Source organism: Petromyzon marinus, chromosome 20 (assembly GCF_048934315.1).
Source record: "Petromyzon marinus isolate PM22_M1 ecotype Great Lakes invasive population chromosome 20, UKy_Petmar_22M1.pri1.0, whole genome shotgun sequence".
In the NCBI taxonomy this organism is placed as follows: Eukaryota; Metazoa; Chordata; class Hyperoartia; order Petromyzontiformes; family Petromyzontidae; genus Petromyzon; species Petromyzon marinus.
In genome coordinates, this window is record NC_133686.1 from 8,613,222 (window position 1) to 8,634,278 (window position 21,057).

General features: G+C 43.1%; 1 protein-coding gene across 3 annotated transcripts in view; it reads left to right on the top strand.

Annotated features, from left to right (window-relative positions):
• Nucleotides 1-2,308: 2,308 nt before the first annotated feature.
• Nucleotides 2,309-21,057, top strand: part of LOC116944135 (RNA-binding Raly-like protein) — a 137,371-nt gene continuing 118,622 nt past the window's right edge. For 2 of the 3 annotated variants that reach the window (XM_032957593.2, XM_032957592.2), the window contains exon 1: nt 2,310-2,529. The gene's annotated coding sequence lies outside the window, so the exon portion shown is untranslated. Of the gene's footprint in view, nt 2,530-21,057 lie in introns of all 3 variants that reach the window. The other variant, XM_032957594.2, reaches the window with a different exon arrangement.

Consider the following 21,057-nt stretch of genomic DNA (forward strand, 5'->3'; position numbering starts at 1 on the left):
GGTGAACCCGTTACAGTTGTTTGAAACTTGAATCATTTGCATTTGACACTGGCTCCATACACACCTCCGCAGTCAGCATTTCCACACGGGTCAATTCGCCACGCTCACAGAGCCCTTTGTCAATCCACTGCTGGATGAAGGCCTCCCCCATGCCATGCGCATCGACGGAAGGTTGCTTGACCATACTTCCCCACACTGATCATGAGTGCGGGCTTGGTGAACGCAGGGAATGGTGACGTGGGAGCTTAGAGTGTACAGTACAACAATGGAATTTGCTGCTCTGCTCTCTGCTGCCGAGAGCGTGGCTCAGAAGTCTCTGCGAGCTGTTACGCGTGGTGCATTCGCCCACCAAAGCACTTGTCCAGGTTTCAAATTCGCTTCGTTTATCCCGGATATCTGATGAGATCGAGCACACATTCCAGGTGATTTTCATTTTGTCATTTGCATACCCAAAATCTCTTTAGTCCTGCACGAAAACTCATTTGCTCAGAACTGCTCTTTGTGTTTAGTTTGTGGTCCTTCCCCCGCACCTCCGATAAGTACGGTTGGCTATGTACGGTGCAAAAGAAACACAACGTGCATATACATAGAGCTCAGGTGTATGTATATCTCCGCACCCGAGCTTACCCCTAGCTCTACGTAGTCTGTGCGCGGTACAGGTCGACGTCCAAAGTACACAATAAATGCACGCTGCACGTGTATGCCATATTCATACATGGAGCTATTTTTTTCCGCATATTTACATCACAATGCAGTAACATACAAATGCATGAAATTGCAGTAGAGATAATTTACTCTTTGCAGTAGATGCTGGTTATTCTATAGCTTTGCATTTACAGATCAATTCACAAGGCATACAATTATGCATGTATGGGCGTGTGTGTGGAACAATCTTCCTTCTGATATTAGGAAGCCACTTTTAAATCGAGATTGAAAATTCTTTTTTTGAGAACTGCTTTTTGTGTTTAGTTTGTTGTCCTTCCCCCCGCACCTCCGATTTACGCGTTTGGCTACCTACGGTGCGAAAGAAGTTCAACATGCATACATAACATATGTGTAGTGACGCACTCAAAGACACTAGGAGTAGGAGGCACTCTATTTATTAACAGCCTTCACAGCTCACAAAAGGTAATTACAACTCTCAGTCAGGACAGCCGGCAGACTGCCTGACTGACGAAGCCGAGCAGGTGAAGACGGTGACGGCGACGAAGACCCCGGCAGCACGACGAGGGGACCCCACTCCAAACGACAGCCCCGTGCCTTCGCTCGGGACCCCCTTTTATCCTCCCAGCGTGGCCTCGCTCCGCCCCCCTTCTAGAACCTACTCGCGGGTTCCCTGGCTTGCCTCGCCGTGCCCCCTTCTGTCAGCTCTCCCCTACATCTCTCTGACTTGTCACGTGACCTGCTGACAGACAGGGCTGCTGCAACTGCAGATCCCCTTCTCTGCCAGCAACAAGCGCTATGCTACATAGTGACCCATTCCATGTCACTGCACACGTATTTACAAGGTACGTGTATTGCAGTGTTCAGCATTTACTGTTTACGTTGGCTGGTCTCCCACACTCTATACAGCCTGTACCTGCCAGTCATTCTCAATGGTTACTATGCATGCACGTGCAGGTTACATCACACACATTGTGTACAATGTGCACATGTTTACAACACTATATCACAAAAGACAGGCATTTCTGAAGAGTGTATTGTTTACTCTTTCCGCTGACTGGCCGATCACACTCTATATATGTAATACGAAGATAAATATCCCTCGTACAGCCTCAACAGACTGTTGGGGCACACACAGACGCAAGCAACACACTCAAGACATACACACGCATACAAAGATCCTCCGTATAGCCTTAACAGACTGTAGGGGCAAGTGCTGTTAGCGAGCACCTATGAAGGCCGGAACGGTACACGACAGGGTGGGTGGCCAGCACCACGTCCGGCCGCCTTTGTCTCCCCCAGTGACGATGTTTACACACCGCACCAGGTACTCATTTGAGGCTGAGTCGACCTAGGGGAGGCCCAGGACCGGTTTAAATAGTTGTCACTGGTGTTGGCCGTGAGTGGGTCGCCGGGTTTATAGCGCAGCGCGCTAACCGCTACACACTACCGCTACACTTACAGAGAGACACTCACGCGCACACAAACATACACACACACATATACACATACACACACACACGCGCACACAACGGGACACGACGCTGCCACGCACGGCCCCGTGTTCAATTTCTCTGCGTGACGTCACAAGGGGGAGAGAGCCGTGCGGCCACGCCCCCATCCCTCCCCCTCCCTCCCTCCTCTCGTTCCCGTCTCGGCGAAGCGCGCCCCACAGCTGCAGCGACAACAGCGGCGGCCGCTCTCGTGCGCTGCTGCCGCCTCCTGTGCACGGACCCCGCGCGTGTTGCCATCAGGCGGCGTTATCGACTGTCGTCTTCTCTCTCTCTCTCCTTCTTTCTCTTCCTTACCACCACCACCAACATCACCACCACCGCCCGGATTGTTGTTCCGCTTCTTGTGAAGGCGGTGAGTAAAAAGGCAAAACCTGCACCCCGAATGGCACCCTCCTCCTGACGAGCGGTGTCCTTTTCTTCACGTCTTCTTTCTTGACTTGCTGTTTTTATGTATACCCACCCACCCACCCCTTCTTCCTCCTCCTCCTCCTCTCCATTGAGATGTTTGATTTTTGGGGAGATGCGGTTGGGGAAGTCTCCGCTCTCTCTCTCTCTCTTACTCACTGCGTCGTGTTGCTGTTGCTGCTGTTGCTGCTGTTATAAATTGCGCGATGAACCCTGACTAGTCACTCCTGCTGCTGTGTGCGGTGTCTGCAGCGTTGAAGCTCGACACGGGGGGGTGTGTGTGTGGGGTGTTGTTGACGGTAACGCGACGTTACATAGCTGCTACCTACCACCACCACCACGACTGCCTTCATCGTGATGCCCCTGCAGCGTGATCGTGGTGCCTGTCCGTGTACTGCCTGCAGGCACAGCGCTTCGCATCCATTTGATCTATAGACGCACTGCCAATGACGCGACGAGTAGCTCTGCGTTAAATCACAAACTACTACTGTGCTGTATTTGTGTGTGTGTGTGTGCGGTGCGTGTTTGGATTCGCTATGCAGTCTCTAAATATCAAGTGTAACGGTGTGCAATTGCTTAATGTATTGTCGACGCTGGTCTAGAGTGGTCGTTCAAACAGAGTCCCGACGACTCCGACTACCTTCTTACCTAGCTCGGTAATGTCGTGTAACACACACACACGCACACACACACACTTTACTTTTGCTAGTTTAATTGAAAAAAAAGCCCAATTAGACACAACGGCAATTCGTGTAACCTACTTACCACGTTGAAAAGAACCAAATTAGATAAGATAATGTGAGCAGTACATAGTGCCCAGGCTGTTACAGCATGCGTCCTTTTAGAATGTGCTCGTGTATACACACAAACACACAGTGCTTTATACAAGTATCTTAGAGTTTGTTTAATATTCAGTCGATGGGTAAGCGTCTGTGATTAAATGTGGATCAACTGTTCTGTTTTTAATTGTGCGCATGTCTTATTTATCTTAGCCGTGCGCACGCCCGCCCGCCCACACAAACACACACGTGCGAATGAACACACATGCACGCACGTGGTACACGTGGGTGTGTGTTCATTTGGCATCTTAATAGGTGCTCGCTAACAGCTTTCATTCGTCCTGACAGTCTTTTGATGAATGGGGTAATCCTCGTCGGTATCCATTTGTCATTGTCCTCGTTTTCGAAATTGAATTTAGATAGCTTCCTTTTGAAAATAACAACCCTGCTGTGGACCCCAGTGTGAAGGTAACGGACCCAAAGAAGTTAAAACGTCATTGCCAGTGCTCCACGCAGCACTATTATACATCACGGAATGCATCATTCACAGTGACGCATTGCCATAGTTGGGAGACATTGGTCGTCCGGTTAAAACGTCAAGGCGGCTGGGCTGAACAAGCCAGACTCCACGCGAAGTACAAATCTCGTTGTGTAGGATACCAACTACGACGACTAACTCCGTGCAGCGCGTATAGCATGCGAGGCTTCGCATCGACACACGTTGCCAAGTTCGAGACACCGGCACTTGTGTAGTTAAAACATCTAGGCCAAGCGAACTGGAACGGAGCTGCAAGACGGGGGGTGGAGAGGGGGGTGGGATGGCAAGTGACGGGAACGTCTGGCAGGGTTTCGAGGGACAGGCACGCGTCCCTTCAAAAGCATCCGTCCGACTGCGGGGTGACCTGGCAGGGCATCTTAAGATTCTGCTCGTTAGGACTTGGCTCTGAGCCGACGGCGGCGTCCCATTGCCACCACATACCCTTAAGCATTTGTTAAAGTGCCGTATTAACATGAATACTTTATGCGTCGCCTTTGGTTTATCCCTTTATGATCAAAGCCATTAACTGCGCAGGCAGTGCTTAGAAGTCTTCCCTCGCACGCCGTCAAATAAAATAATAATAATTGGAGCTGTTTTCCTGCAACCCACTCACTGCTTCAATAGTTGCTGAGGTGAGCTGCTATTTTTAATTCGCCCGTGCCGTGGAAGGATCTACACGGGAATATTATCACAACATTGAGTGCTGCAGGAGTACAATCGTAAACATAATTAAGCAGCCCTTATCATTCGATCCGCTCGTTTCAAAACAAGTGCATGAATTACACTGATATTACTCTTTGGTTCTTTCGGTAAAGTCACGTAGGTATAAAATAAAATAAAATGTTATACCTACGTGACTTTACCGAAAGAACCAAAGAGTATGGATTCCTGCAGTCACGAAAACTTCAAATCTAGATTTTACACTGATATTCTTGAGACAATAGAATGCATTGTGAAATTTAAATTGTACGTGCGTGGCTTCCTGTTGTCGAGGAAGGCATATTTTATTGCCACGTACTGTTGCCTATGCATACCCACATTGCAATTTAGTGTATTGTAGTTCCTGTCAATGTTGATAATGGATGGGCGATGCTGTTTACAAAACACGGCACTTAATTCCACCATAACCTTGCATCTAAAGCCCCCTTCCTTCCGCTGTCTGTACAACTGTGGGAACTGACGACTACCACTGCAGATTGACGAATGGCAAGACATGAATCATTTTGACACAGTGTGTGTGGGCAGAACTTTTTTTTTCTATTCAAGGCTACCGGGTAAGGGTATGGAGTAGTTCTCTACAATGCTGGGAGTCTTACACACTTTCTGAGCAGATGGGCAGGCTGAGGTCTGCAGCGTCTCGGGTTTTTTTAAATCAATGTAAAATAAACATGCAAAAAAATAAGCTGACAGAACGTAAGTTAAATTCAATTTAGTTAAGTCCCACAGTCGACTAAGTTGAGGTATTTTGAGTCGTTTATTTTAGCACCTGTTAAAAGTTTGTCTTCTTGTACCGGGAGCCCAATGATGAAAAATATTGATCGGCCCGTTTTCCGAAAAGTTATTGCCTGCCTTGTGCGCACATGCAATGCGTAATTGCTTGTTTCATTTTCTTCCGCTGACAAGAGTTCACGGTCATCCAGAGGTGATAGTCCCCACTGTCACACTCTGTGACGCTGACAGAGTTCGATGTCCATGCTCTCCGCCAGCCAGAGGCTTTCCATTTCTCTGACTTATTAAGGGGTCATTGTTCACAGCATCAGCTCATCGTATATTAAGTTCATATTAATAATACATTTACACAACTTTGCCAATCCACTGATGGGTGAAGATCCCCCTCCATCTCATGTAAGTCGTGGGGATTGTTATCTGAACATACTTCATGCTGATCGGTACGGGTTTGTGAAGTGAGCTCAGGCCCAGGTTCGGTTCAGGTACCATTCGCCACTGGTACTTGCTTTGGCCAGGAAATCGAACTCGGGTTGCTGTGTTTACTGCGCAGTGTGCTAACCGCTGAATAATCACTCCCCACTATTGTGCATTTTTTAATCTTCGATTAAAGGTGACTGTGGTTATGTACTTTAAGCCTGTATCTATTGGTCAATGTTTTCCTTTTATGCACGGTTTGCGTATGTACGCACCTTTATGCATAAATTATTTCATTGGCAATGATAATTGCTTGAGCAGAATGCTTTTCATTAGAATGCAGTGGTGATTCCTGTGACACCTTGGCTTGTGCCAAGGTACAAAGCTAATGCTTTTTTTTCTGCCTGATTGCTAAACTCCGCACTGATTTTGTGGTCGGTGCCGTGAGTGGAACAGAGAAAGTTGGTACAGTATGTCTGAGCAGCGCGCATGCTGTGCATTTTGTACAATGCCAAAGGGAGCTCTAAGTCAACGGGGACAAACAAGAAGCCCGCTTTTCATTTGATGCCCTTTTGCAAGCTAGTAGCAGGAGAGGCCAAGCGAGAATTGTATTTAAATAAAATAATAAATTGATAAAATAAAATAACACAATAATATTCTCACGACGTTTCGGCCACAACATTTTATTTTATCAATTTATTATTTATTATTTTATTCTCATTCTACGTGGCTTTACCGAAAGAACCAAAGAAGATGAATCCTTGCAGTCACGAACGCTTTAAATCGAAATGTATTTAAATAGTTATTCTGCATTTGGATTTATTTAATTTGTTTGAGATATACATAAAAAACGAATGGTATATCTGAAAATACTGCACCTTCAACAAATTAATTTATATCACGAGGTATGATGCTGATTAGCTGTAAGACGGCGCTGTGTAGAGAAACATGAGCAGAAAGAAAATCCTTCATGCTGCAAATGAAAAAAATGCAAGACTTATGAATTGTGCAAGATTGCAGAGAATCTCTCTTAAGCTGGGTTAATCATGCTGTATTGTTGTGTGCGCTACTTTTCACGGGGACGGGTTGGAGGGTTGGGGGGGGGGCGATGTGATTCGTTAACATTATACACGAGACACAAATCAAAAGTTCAAAATTCCGAAGCTTGCATTTTTAAATCGGCCGAGTCAATTTCAAAGGACATCACTGCGTCACGCTGAATCCCTGAAAGACTAATTATATTTATGAAATGATTCTGATAATAATCGCACGCGTGCATACGTGCGAAATATTTCGTGAAAATAATGACGTGTTTGAAAAAAAAACGTATTTGCATATTTTCCTGGTGATGATAACACGCCACATTAGAATTTTCTAGAATGTATTCCAATTTACGTGGATATGAATGACTCGTGTTCTTTTCTAATTGTATACACATGTATAGCAATATATGCCGATATATTTTTCATAATATGCATACACTCATTAAAAGTGTCACTGCCAAAGAGACGATTCTGATATCCTCCAATTAGCATGAAATTGGCCAATGGTCAAGCCAAATGATGGAGCGGGAACCCAAGACTAGAATGCGTCGGAAAAAATCACGTTCGCCGGAGAGATGGAGCGATGTAATAAGCGCGTGTGCTGGGTGGATTGCTACGTCGCAGTTTCGTGATAAGATGGTGACAGCTTGTAGACGCTTTCCTCCAGCAGTGGACTGATCATGGAGGATGATGATACGCATGAAAGTTGCCAGTTGCCGTGAGCGAAATATCGTGAAAGTTAGACCGTTTGTTGAGTCTTGATTTGAAGCTTTCGTGACTGCAGGGATTACTCTTTGTTTTTTTTCGGTAAAGTCACGTATAAATAAGAAATAATAAAATAACATAATAGCGTACGACGTTTCGGTTGCAACACAAGCAGCCATCATCAGGTACAGAAGAGCTAAATTATGAGAGAGGGGAGACACATAACCTCAGATGTATATACAGACACCCAAGTTTCGGTTGCAACCAAGTAGGGTGTCTGTATATACAGACAGAGGTTATGTGTCTCCCCTCTCTCATAATTTAGCTCTTCTGTACCTGATGATGGCTGCTTGTGTTGCAACCGAAACGTCGTACGCTATTACGTTTGTTGAGTGTTTACTCAACGCATCGTGAAAATGTGTGATTTTTGTTTGCTTTGTGCTGACATTTGCATCACCAGGACCAAATAATAAATGTGCTGCCACATTATAATAGCTGCAGTGATTCTAGTGGGAAAATGTGATATGCATACACAGTTGTGGAGTTTTCTCACTTGTATTAAAATAGGTAGTTAATCGTGAATGTAGAAAAATAGCATTTACCTCGGTCGCAATGTAACAATCTAACAAATCACAGCGTGTGTTTTTGCACTCCTAACGAAATGCAATGACATAATGAATACCGTATCGAGTATACACTGTTGATCAAAGGTTCGCAATATATTGTAATGTTAAAGGTCTGTTTTTATGTGTTTGTCATTTTAATAGAAGCATGCTACAGTCTACATATGTTTTATTACATCACACTTATGCATCACTGTCGGAACAAAAAGCAACCTGCGCTTTTTAACCCACCGCTTGTGAATATTTCCCGTATGTTACTTTGTATTGAGGTGAAGAAATAGAAATATATAAATGTGCACACACAATACAGCAGACACCATAGCCCTGGTTGTGTAAAATTAGTGGCTCTGATGGCAGGACAACGTCATTTTTTCAGCAATGTCCTCATCTGTAGCCACAGCACCCACGACCAAAGGGTGTGGTGTTAATACGGTGAATGAGTTTTCAGAGAAATTGCCATTGTCTCAAATTGCTTTCGTTCAATTCCACCTAAATGAAATGTGTCTGGGGAAAATGTTTAATTTGACCTAAAGACAAAGAGGTTAAAATTGATGGCAGTGCGTGTGTGTTTGCGATGCAGTGAATTATATGGCTCTTGTTGTAGTAGCACACGTGGTTTGATATGAAGTCCATCGCATGTTATTTTTGTTTGGTGTTTTTTTTCGACTTCAATACCACTACACCTGTCACAAGTCCAAAATAATTTTCATAATTCCCAGCTATAACACATGGTGGACGTGATATGTTATGAAACCACGTTCAGAATACTGCGTCTTGCAGATCATTCAAAGTGTGGAGTTGGCAAAGAAAAATAACATTCGTGATGCAATAATCTAAAATACAAATCGGCATTGTGATGTTTAAACGCTCCATGTTGCATGCCTTTTGAGCATTTTTTAGGATGCAATTTCGGTTTGGTGGTTTTGCACAGGGTTGGGTTTTCACCAGGTTTGCTCGACTGTAGGGAGCAATGCAGAATTATTAAAATGCAAAACCTTTGTTTTAGCATAGACCGGGCTACGCCTGGATGTTTGTGTTGCAATAATAAAATAATTTTCTAAACTTAGAGTTGCACGTGAATAAATGAGGCACAGATTTCTTAAGTACACGTTTGAAAGATACAACACTTAAAGTCGTAATCATTCCTTGCTGGCACATTTCTAACCACCATCGTAGTGAAGTGTATCAATACTTATTATCCACTGCTGGACCACGGCCTCCACATATCGTGACAGTCATGGGGGATGTTCGACCGTACTTCACGTCACTGGTGGTCAGTGTTCGTTATTGTGACGGGAGGACCAGGCAAAATATACAATTAACCACTGACATTAAACATGATCATGAATCTAACTCAGGCCGCTGATCGGTGAGCTAACCGCTGCTCTTTACAGGTAACAATATTTGTATTACAAATGTTGTGCTTACGTCAACACATTGAACTACATGGTTTCTAAATCCCAAGTGCAATAATAATGATGTTTATTGAATACGTTGATAATAATTTACAGACATTTTGTCAATCCGCTGGATGAAGGCTTTCTGAGGCCATGTCATCGGAGTTATTGGTCAGTGCCAGTTGGTGATGGGAGGACGCAGGAGTGGGTAAGGCATCACTCACCACGAATGTTCGCCGCGGCCAGGAATCAAACTCATGGCACCAGGTTTGTTGTGCCATGCGCTAACCCCTGTTATGCCACTCTGCTCCATAGTAAAGCATGCTTCTGTTTTGATACACCAATGTCAACTGCATGCACAGTACTGCATTTTAAAATGACAAAAAAAAGATACAATTCTGCAACGTCTTCTTGGTTCTTTCGGTAAAGTCACGTAGAATGGAAATAAAATAATAAAAATAAAGCATAATAAAATACAATTATCACGACGTTTCGGCCACAACACAAGTAGCCTTCTTCAGGTGAAGAAACAGGTGTGTCCACAAGACAGCGCTTGAGTGAACACTGTCAAACATGGACCGCGTCTTTTAAGCTGTGTGGGCGGAGTTAATAAATTAATTAGCATGTTACCCAGCCCCACCTCCAGAGCAGAGGAGGGTGGCGGCTGGGCACACTGAAAAATGCCAAAGCAGAACAGCTAAGGTGCGCTGCTCTGTCCTGTGTTGCATTGTAACTATGTTATAAACTGGACTACTATACAATAAAACATTATACCTTCCAATATAATATCATATCCATAGACAAATTCCACCTTTGAATTATACAATGCGTTACTTTACACTACCCTATACTTTAGACTATAAAATATTAGACTTGTAATATTACACTATGTCTTATTCTATGAACCCAACTATATACCACACTACTGTATATTCACTATGCAATTACGATAATATATATTGCCTTATGAACTATGTTAAACATTACAACATTACATTTATTATTATACCACATGCTATAAACCATACCATTAACCGTGGTGTGAGAGGCATTAAGAGGCAGTGCCAGCGAATGGACTGCGGTCTGAAGGTCACCGTAAAATACAATCAATTAAGAAGCAAAATGGTTTATAACATCTTGCCAATGGTTACTAGTGCCAGAATCCATCCTCTCGGTTGAAATTGTCTCTGTGTTTGTATATGTGGATGGCCTCATGAGCGAATCTCTCATGGTAGCCAGATGGCTTGCAGAGAACCTTTGTCTTGGAGAAGTCAATGTCATGTGAGCCCACTGAATTATAACAGTGATCTGCCACGGCTGAGGAGTTCGTCCCACCGTGTTTCCAGTCTGCTTTATGTTCACGGATGCGGTCCGAGATATGTTGTTTGGTTTCTCCAATGTAGCTGCTACCACAGCGGCAACTTAGTTTGTAAACGCCCGGGTACTGTATGTCTGGAAGCACATCTTTTACAGACGGAACCAGACCACGGATTTTATGTACTGTGTTGAATCGAACCTGGATCTTGTGTTTATTCAAGATTTTGGAAATCTTTTTTGTGACCCCCGCAATGTAGGGTAAGGTGATGGTTTTGAATGGCTCCTCAAGAGGATCCTTCTTCATGACTGGAGTGATGGCTTTGCGGATTGTGTAGTCGGAGTAACCATTAGCCTTGAGAGCTTGGTGTACGTGCTTGAGTTCACTGATTTACCATGGAGGTCGAAAAAGATGGCAAGCTATCCTTTTTGGATATCTTAATTAAAAGGAGACCTGATGGTTCAATGAGCCACTCTGTCTACAGGAAAGCTACCCATACGGATGCTTACTTAAAACCGGATTCCCACCACCATCCATCCCAGAACTCCCTCATCAAGACTCTATACCATAGAGCCCAATACATTTCCGACCAGGAACACATTGCCATGAGAGATTCGTTTATGAGGCCATCCACATATACAAACACAGAGACAATTTCAACCGAGAAGATGGATTCTGGCTTAGTAACCATTGGAAAGATATTATAAACCATTTTGGTTCCTAATTGATTGTATTTTACGGTGACCTTCAGACCGCAGTCCATTCGCTGGCACTGCCTCTTAATACCTCTCACACCACGGTTAATGGTATGGTTTATAGCATGTGGTATAATAATAAATAGTATAACATTGTAATGTTTAACATAATTCATAAGGCAATATATAGTATCGTAATTGCATAGTGAATATACACCAGTGTGGTATATAGTTGGGTTCATAGAATAAGACATAGTCTAATATTTTATAGTCTAAAGTATAGGGTAGTGTAAAGTAACGCATTGTATAATTCAAAGGTGGAATTTGTCTATGGACATGATGTTATACCATGTAGTTTAGATTGGAAGGTATAATATTGTATTGTTTAGTAGTCCAGTTTATAGCATAGCCCAGCCGCCACCCTCCTCCGCTCTGGAGGTGGGGCTGGGTAACATGCTAATTAATTTGTTAACTCCGCCCACACAGCTTAAACGACGCGGTCCATGCTTGGCAGTGTTCACTCAAGCGGTGTCTTCTGGACAGACCTGTTTCTTCACCTGAAGAAGGCTACTTGTGTTGTGGCCGAAACGTCGTGAGAATTTTATTTTATTTTGTTTTATTGTCATTATTTTATTTCCATTCTACGTGACTTTACCGAAAGAACCAAGAAGATGAATCCCTGCAGTCACGAAAGCTTTCAATCGAAATAAAATTCTGCAACGGTCACTGCTCGGTATCGCACGGTTGTGATTTATTTTGGGCATAGCTTGAGTGAATTGTTAGTATAGTACAGTAACATTAATATGCTAACATCACAGGATCGTGGGAGATGGCGGTTGCTTTGGGAGGCATTTATCGAGTAGTAGACTGACCATTGATAGTGACGATGGTGAATACAGTGACATATGACTTATTGTTTCCAAGAAAAATAAAATTCATGTTTAAATGAAAACACAACTTTGTGTATTTTAAGGTGGATTGTGGCATAATGGTAGGTGAACTGTCTTCTCTTGGACTAGACAAGACTGACTGAACAGACAGAATCATAAAAAAATTTCAGACTATTTATTTGTCCTGGAGAAATCTGAAGAGCTCTGACACTATTTTCACGGATCTCCAGTCGCAGGGCATGCTCCTGGCTGTCTTTCTCTTGTAGTGGACTGTGCTATGCACCTGAGTTTGATTCCTAGCCATGGGTATATCAGTGCGGAGTGATATCTGAACCAGTCCTAGGGACAGCCCTCTTCCCTAACTTGACCAGCCCACACTAACCACTACGGCGAAGTGTGGTCGACAACCCCGTGACTGACACGGCATGCGGAGGCGTTTGACCAACAGTGGACTTGACAAAGGGCTTGTCGCTTATGAAGAATAATCTGAGAAGCGAATTGCATGGTTGAGCCCACCTTACGCACCATTACTGTCCTTTGTTAAGCATGTCTCCGAAATCACTCGTGATTCGTTGCCATCGGCTAGCATTGAAGGCTGCGATTATGACTGAAGATGATGGTGTCTTACCTATCGTTGGCCCTGAAAAGGCAGACATTGAACATCATGAGAGACTGTCAACATAGTTACCAACAGTGGCAGCAGTGAAACATTTGAAAGCTTATCGCGAATTAGACCATGGCAACTCTAAACAGAAAAATGCATGACCACCCACAGTTAATGCCATTTGCTTGAGGCATTGAAGATGGTCCCATTGAAAGAGGAATTGGTATACTTTATTGGGCTTTTACCGAGCTTTTAGCGTACACAGAACAGCTTCATAAGTAGAGACTATATTAAGGGCAGTGTATAAGTCATGATATTCAGTGTGTGCAGAGCAGGTTATGGCGTATTTCCTGGTATTAAATCAGTGCTGATGGACAGAATGCGTCGTGCAAATTCGTAAATATGCTGGCGTTTGTGGATCCACTGTGTTTTTTTTCCGTCTTGCATATCAGTTGCAAAGTAGGTGTTCAGCTGTAGAGGTTGCCAGCCTCGAACATGCAATAATGTGTACGTTCCATTGGCATTAATCTCACACATTGTGATCCGTTAATTTCCATGCACAATCCAAAGAGAATATGCGTATTACTGCACAGTAACAACGTGAAGGGACTCAGAAAGAATTTCAATTTTTTTTTACTATTGGATTTGGTATATTTAAGAATTCTTTTGGATTAACTTTTTTTCGAAGATAATTTAGAAGTTGTAATAATGGTATCTGTCTTGGTGCTAACATAAGTGATATTAGCTGATGTCAAGTGGCATCACTATTGGTGGGAAAAGCACACACGTGATGCCAAGTTCGTGTGTTCATGACATCACTTCCTGCAATGTCATATTTCCAGATCAATTGAAACATTTGTATGGATCATCTGAATTTTTTGGGATTTAGAAAAAAAATCAGGAATACTATCGTAGCTAGGGATCTTGTTTCAGATAAGACAATCCATGGATAATAATTGTCTTCCAAATAGCCACACAGTAGAAATTACTTTTATCTGCAACTTATCTGCAATGATGGTGGATGCTGATGTAGAGGTGTTAACTACGCACTGTTCTGTAACCTGCATTGCCACTAGGTATCAAAGGGGCAGTGCAGCGTTACCTCTGGGTACATAACGGTTGGCGTCAGACGAGGTGAGGTGGATCGTAGCCACGGTTTGGTAAGAACCAATCAGACAGTTCCACGTGGGAATGTGGGATTGGTTACACCTGGCCACAAACGAGTATAAGAAGGGTGACCGCGCAGAGCACGGAGAGTTCTCTCCCTACACGAAGATCGAAGCCCGGGCTGAAGACAGCTAGGACCCTGGACCCAGCCTTCCAGCCCTTCTGAGGGCTAAGGCTCGGCGTATCCAGTGGTCAAGACCCACCGGGTCAGCGGTGGGTCAGATAGCCTCCCCTAGGTCCCAGCCGGGGGACTCTAGAATAGCGGTAGACGTGTAAGTCCCGCCAAGATAGGAGGCTGTACCTCCTTAGGCTAGTATAGCGGTAGACGTGTAAGTCCCGCCAAGTCCGGAGGCTGTACCTCCTTAGGGTATCGGGTGAGGGGACCGTATACCCCTCCGTGTGTTAAGGACTGTGTAAGAGAAGAATCACAATAAACAGAGTGTGCCTCATAAGAAGTTTATTCGTCGTTACAAACACTACACTAATATGGCAAAGTGTGCACGGATCAGCGTAGAGTGCTGTATCTGGGGCATCTGGAAAGGGAAACAATGATGTGAAAAAATTCAACACTGTCCAACACCAGCACAACCCCTATCCATCAATATGTTCATTTTCCTCATCCATCATTTTAATCATCATCATCATGCTGCTTCTGCAACTGCTGGAATTGGTACTGGCCTTCCAAGGTCTCCTACTGTACCTGCACCACGTGGCCACAGTAATTGTCTCGATCTCACACTTGGTTGCTGGCTTCTCGTGCTGCTCCAGTGCTAAGTGTCCCAGTTTTCACGGAACATTCCCGGTTTCAGAATTTATTTCTCGGTGTCACACTGTATATGCAGTGTACAGGTATCCTTCGATTTACGGAAGGGATGCGTTCTTTAAAAAAACGCGCATAAAATTTTATTTAGTAAATCGGAATGGCTTTTCCCATTAATTTAATTTTAAAACTGAGGGATGTGTTCCAACTCTACTCGTAACCCAAAAATATACACCTATATGACGTTTCGCAATGCAAAAATAATGAACATAAATATAAAAACGATAAAATAATAATTTATTGCAAACAAACAATTTTGAACCTTTTCTGGGAACTCACCAAAACATTTTGGAATGACTGATAATGTGATGTGGAGGCATTACTGTTGCACTGTAGGGACACCATCACACTGTCGCTAATGGATGATGCAGCCTCCCGGGTGCTTCTTGTTTGATCTCCTGGTGGTGTGCCACGTGATATTTCGCTAATGTGGAAATTCGATTTCGTTCATCGAAAAGTGTCCGTAATTTGCCAATTGCGTGAACGCAACATTTCCGTAAACCGAACGTTTATAAATCGAGGGGTACCTGTACTGTATTTGGAAAGGATTGATCTACCTAAGTAGTGGAAGGTGGGAGGGGGTGGCAGACAATTAGGTGGGGGCCTATGAGCAGTGGTGGGGGCAAATGTTAGAAAGAGCAAGGCCACTGTTTGGGGCAGGGCTAGTGATTGGGTGGGAGTGACTGTGTAAAAGTAGGCGGGCTGAGAGAGTTTGGAGCTACCAACTCACAACGGCATCCCGGTTGAGTCTCTAGGAAATCCCCACCCCTCTTCTGGCAAACTGTCTCTTTTGGCAGTGACTGGCAAACAATCGGTGGAAACAGTCAATGCCCATGTCACCATCGTCATCATCCATCATTGATGGTGGCGAAAATAGTGGCAACAGCTAGAGCAGTGGCGAGGTCAACAATCATGACCGCCATCTTCTTCCATCAACATTATAGAATGGGCAGTCACTGACTTACAAACGGATTAACGTTCCTGAGACCCATTCGTAAGTGGAACAGTTTGTAAGTCAGAACAAAAGAGTGTGTTTAATTGCACGTGCGGTCGGTGGTATAAAATGTGTTACGGTTCAACAAAAATGGGAAGCGTTGCTAAACTCGTAAATAAGAATAAATATTGTACATTTGCCAAACCGAAATATTTCCGTGGTTCGGTTCGTAAGTGCGAGTTAAAGTTCGCAAGTCGGATTGTTAAACAGGAATATATTGTGGAAGTTATTTCATAAGAGGGGATGTTCGTAAGTCGTGCGTTCGTAAGTCGAGAACTGACTCGAATCCATCATCAGTTGATCACGGATAATGGATAAACCCATTAATGTATTGCCATCTGCCTTTATATTTTACACAAATATAGATATGATGTTAACACCCATGTTCATCCCCTCCCATACTCTTCCTATTGTCTGCAACATTGTGGATAAATGGAAAAGGCAATTCATGGATGACTGGAAGATGGATATATTAGTAGCCAATGATAATGTGGCAGACAATAGAACTTTTACTCTATCGTGCATTATTCCTTCTTTTCACAATTATTATTTTCTGTATAGTATTACATACAGTAGTTATGACTACAAATGCAAATCAAATATGAATCTGATGCATGATCTGTACCAGTGGAAAGTGCAGTAATACCACACTTTGTTTCATTCGTATCATAATTTACAATTCAGTTCATAAATATATGTAACAAAACCACCTGACAGACAGAGTTTTAACATTCTACACAGCCAAATATACTATACCTTATGCATTATTTACCCTACCTTGTTGGAAGATTTATGGTAATGTGTTTTAAAAATCGTGTTTTAGAATGCAGTAGCTTTCTACTGAACTTTCAAGACTTCTACGATTCTCAACAACAATTTGGCAAATTGTCATCGCCAAAAGTGCGGGCACAAATACCATTTTGTTGAGCATGACCTTCGATCTTATGAGACGAGTCGCCACGAAGCGTTTTGAGAATAACACGCAAAAAAATATATATCTGACAAGACCTAATTTTAGGCCTCTAATAAAGGCCTCGTGTTTATGAACCGTGTGACTTTATAGCACTCTAATAGGATAAGTGCATTGATATTGCGGGTGACAATTCAGAATTAAATTAATAATTGTTGGTTAGCATGGACATTTGATTTCTAGCTCTAGAAATGCTTTTACACCCATTGCCCCCACACTCTGCATGACGCCATTTTGTTCTGTCCAAAATCATATCGGTGCTTTGTGGTTAGTGGCAATTTCTTAACACTCACCATTGTGCTTATTCATTCTACAATAAGGGTGAGTTTTGTATCACCGTTATCCAGCTAGCACTAAGATAGTGGTGATCAGGGTGGCCTCACGGCCACTGTGGTAGTTTTTAAAAGAGGCATGTGATTTGCATTTGTTCAGTATTAAAGTGCTGTCAAAATATATCACAGCTGCAACAACTAAGATGTTGTTTTTGTTTACCTACTTATTTAGAATTTGGAGACTGTGGGAATCAACCATGAAGATAGCAGTGGTTTAGCGCTCTGCACAATGGTCTTATGTTCCCTATTATGACAATAGATTGGGACAGGAGTGAAGCTCAGTGGGCCATTGCTGTACTGATTAATCCAAAAAGGCACATATATCTGTACAGTGTTGGTATGCTTGTCCCATTAATGTAAATTATTGTGAAGCTATTCTCACTACAAAAAAAAACCTGCAGTTTATTTCAATGGAGCAGTCCGTTAAAAGATTTAAATTAATGTGATTGGCATGCACAGATTATGTATTTGCTGCAAAAATCAACAGCTACAGAAATATTACTGTCATAAGAATGTCCTAATTGTGGCCCTTTAAATACTCTACTGTTTTTGAATCATTGCCAATTGTAAATGCCCAAGCATATGCGTGAGACAATTTTTGGTTCCTTTCCGTATACATTTTGTCCTTATCCCTAAATTATGTTTTTATTTGACCGCTGGTTAATGCCCAATGATTGCATTCTCGATACAAGTACTCTTATTGAGCCTCTCCGTGCGCTATGCATTTGTTTTTATCGTGAATAAATAAACAAGATGCGTCTTCTGTTGTTGCTGGCCACGAAAACAAGCAATTACAGGAGCGCTGGCTTCCGAGATGTGTGCTGTGTACTTTTTTCCCGTGGTCAACTTTAATGAGCACTTGCGAGGTACATTTTCGAAGGGATCAAGGTTGTTTTCATCAAGTCAGCGAGGGCACTGCCATCGAGATTCCGAAAAACAAACGCCGCTCTTGGGGTCGCGGAGTCATGTTGGAAGAGACAAGAGTGAGCGCGGGTGGCCAAATTAAGGTTCCCCCACGTTGGTTATTAACAACCGAAATTCTGACGTCAAATGATAAGTCTACAGTGAGCAAGGGAGCTTAGGATCACATCTAAGTGCAGCTGCTGCCCGTCCTGCCAGGCACCGATTTTATCCAACGGTTAATATATCTGTTGAAGCTGCCGCGTCCTGCGCGACTCATTTCTTTTCATGAAGGAGTGGGATGACTGCGGTAAACGGCGGCACTGTTATGGGCCTTTGCCAGCCCAGGCATGAGCCCTTTGGGAATGGCAAGCCACCTGCTTCAAAAGTCCCCCATTTACTGCGCAAGTAACTGGAACCTGAATTGTGGTAAATATCATCTTGGCACCCTGGATTTTGTCTACGGAAGGGGTCATTAGCCCAAAATGTCATTTCTTTAGCGACAAATGCTGTGCCGAGCTGACAAATGATGCAATTAAGATGCCGGTCTTGCATTTTTAATGTACTGCCAGAACTGTTTATTATAATTTCATGTATATACTCAATACGCAAGGGATATATATAATGTTTTTGTGTTCGGCTATACTGTAGTACTTACAATATGTTTTATATATAATTTGTGGCGCATATGCATTGTGTACCGTGGTGTAAGATGTGCAATGGTCACGTGTTGTAGAATGCATGCACAATAATTTAGTCTGCAGTGTTGCACCTCCTATGTCACTGTCTTAAAAAGAAAATGTGGGTAGCAGTTGCGTAAATGATCATGAATTGCGATACAAACACGTTTTTGGAAAAATGACAACGAATTTTACAACAGTTGTGGTTTTAAATAAAAAAAAAATCCACACAAGTGTTTTACAATGTTTGGTCAGTATCTTAATGATCTTTACATCCTCACATGTTTTATTAAACAGGCACTTAAGATTTCTAAAGTTGCTCATAAATACTGTACGCTGCAGTATATACAATCAGAAGGATTTAATGTTTGTCTATGACTCTATCGATCCGCATGCTTGGTGGGAGAATGCGCTTTCTATATTCATTCCGGAACTCCCTTACACAAAAAAGACACTACTTGTGCTGTACTGTGAGCCTGAAATTGGTAATGCTATGCCATACATATAAATCTATCGGGACTCTTAAAATGTATTCTTGACTCTGACCTTACACTTGCTCTTTTGTACGATTCAAGAAAGATACACATGCATACAGATGTTACTTTTTAGTCACCAGCACCATGATTATGCAACTGTTTGTGTTGCTGCGGAAAATGTAAATGTGAGATTTGCAGCATCTTGTCCCGCAGTACGTTGATTTTACTTAGAGGCTCTGCGTGATTTTGATGGACATTTCCTTCAAAGAGTGACACAGCTCTGGTTCATTTGATTTTTACTGCATTTATTCTTTTTATTTTAATTCATAATTGTCAGCCCTTTTCTCAATCCACTGACGGATGAGGGCCGTTCCATGCTGTCACACATTGGGGGGTTGTTTGGCCATGCATTACTTCACTCTGCTGGACAGTGTGAGCTGGTGAAGATGAGGAAAGGAGAGAGGGAGGGGAGTATGGGGGGAGCAGGACCAGTTCAGATATCATTTTTTTTATTTACCGGTGTTAACCGTGGACGCCAGGAATCAAACTCAGATACATGCAAATCACTTCGCCACCTCTCTACACTTTTGTTTTACTGCAGCATGTAGTAAAGTATTACACTACCTGCAGCCCTCATATCTGAAACTCCTAATATCTGCAGGGTTGGGCTGATTGATCGTTATTATCATCGCCTTTGGATCGGTATTTCTAAGGCGTCACAGTATGGCACTAAATTGTGCACGCAAACCACATACAAGCCATGAACAGACAGGCGCTAAATTAAGTCTATTACCAGTGATAATGCATTAATAATAGAGGTGATGATGATGATGGCTATGTCAATCATAGATACTGCTGCTGCTGATGAAGATGATGGCTATGATGTCAATCATAGATGCTGCTGATGATGAAAATGATGAAGATGATGATGAAGATGATGAAGATGATGATGATGAAGATGATGAAGATGATGAAAATGATGATGAAGATGATGAAAATGATGAAGATGATGAAGATGATGATGAAGATGATGAAGATGATCGTTTTCCCCATATCTACTCGAGCTCTGCCACCACTGACGGTGCTGCCGATGGCCAAGGTGGTCGATTTTTGCCATCGCTGTTGCCAGTTGCTGCTGCTGAGGTGGCTCGTTATGACGGGCGTTGGGGTGACACCCAGAAAATTGGGTGTCCACGTCAGAGATGAACAGTCCCACGGTGCTGTACCCACATGATAGGATGCGATTACAACAAACCTCATGGTACAGCAGAGTACACCAAAACCTCTGAGGATGGTGGCAATAGTACATCGGGCGGTTTGCCCCATTACTGGTAATGGGGCATGTTTTACTACTCCATAGGTGTTTGCGATTGTGTTGTGTAGCTCTTTATTTGGTTGGACCACGTGTTGTTCTGCGTGCTGTGGAATGTTTTGGCGTCATGCTCAACGATTCAGTTCCTGAAGGAGCTCGCAGCACGTTGAGCGAAATTGTTGAACATCTTGCCAAACAACACACGGTACACACTCGGAAACACATTGTAGAGCTATGGGCGTGCTTTCACAAAAAAAAAACTCTGATGAAAACAAACATTGGTAAAGATCAGGCTCTGGGCCCATCATCTCGTTATGTGTGCTTCGGGCATGTGACTCACAATTGGAGGGCTTGCAAATTCAGATCCTAGTC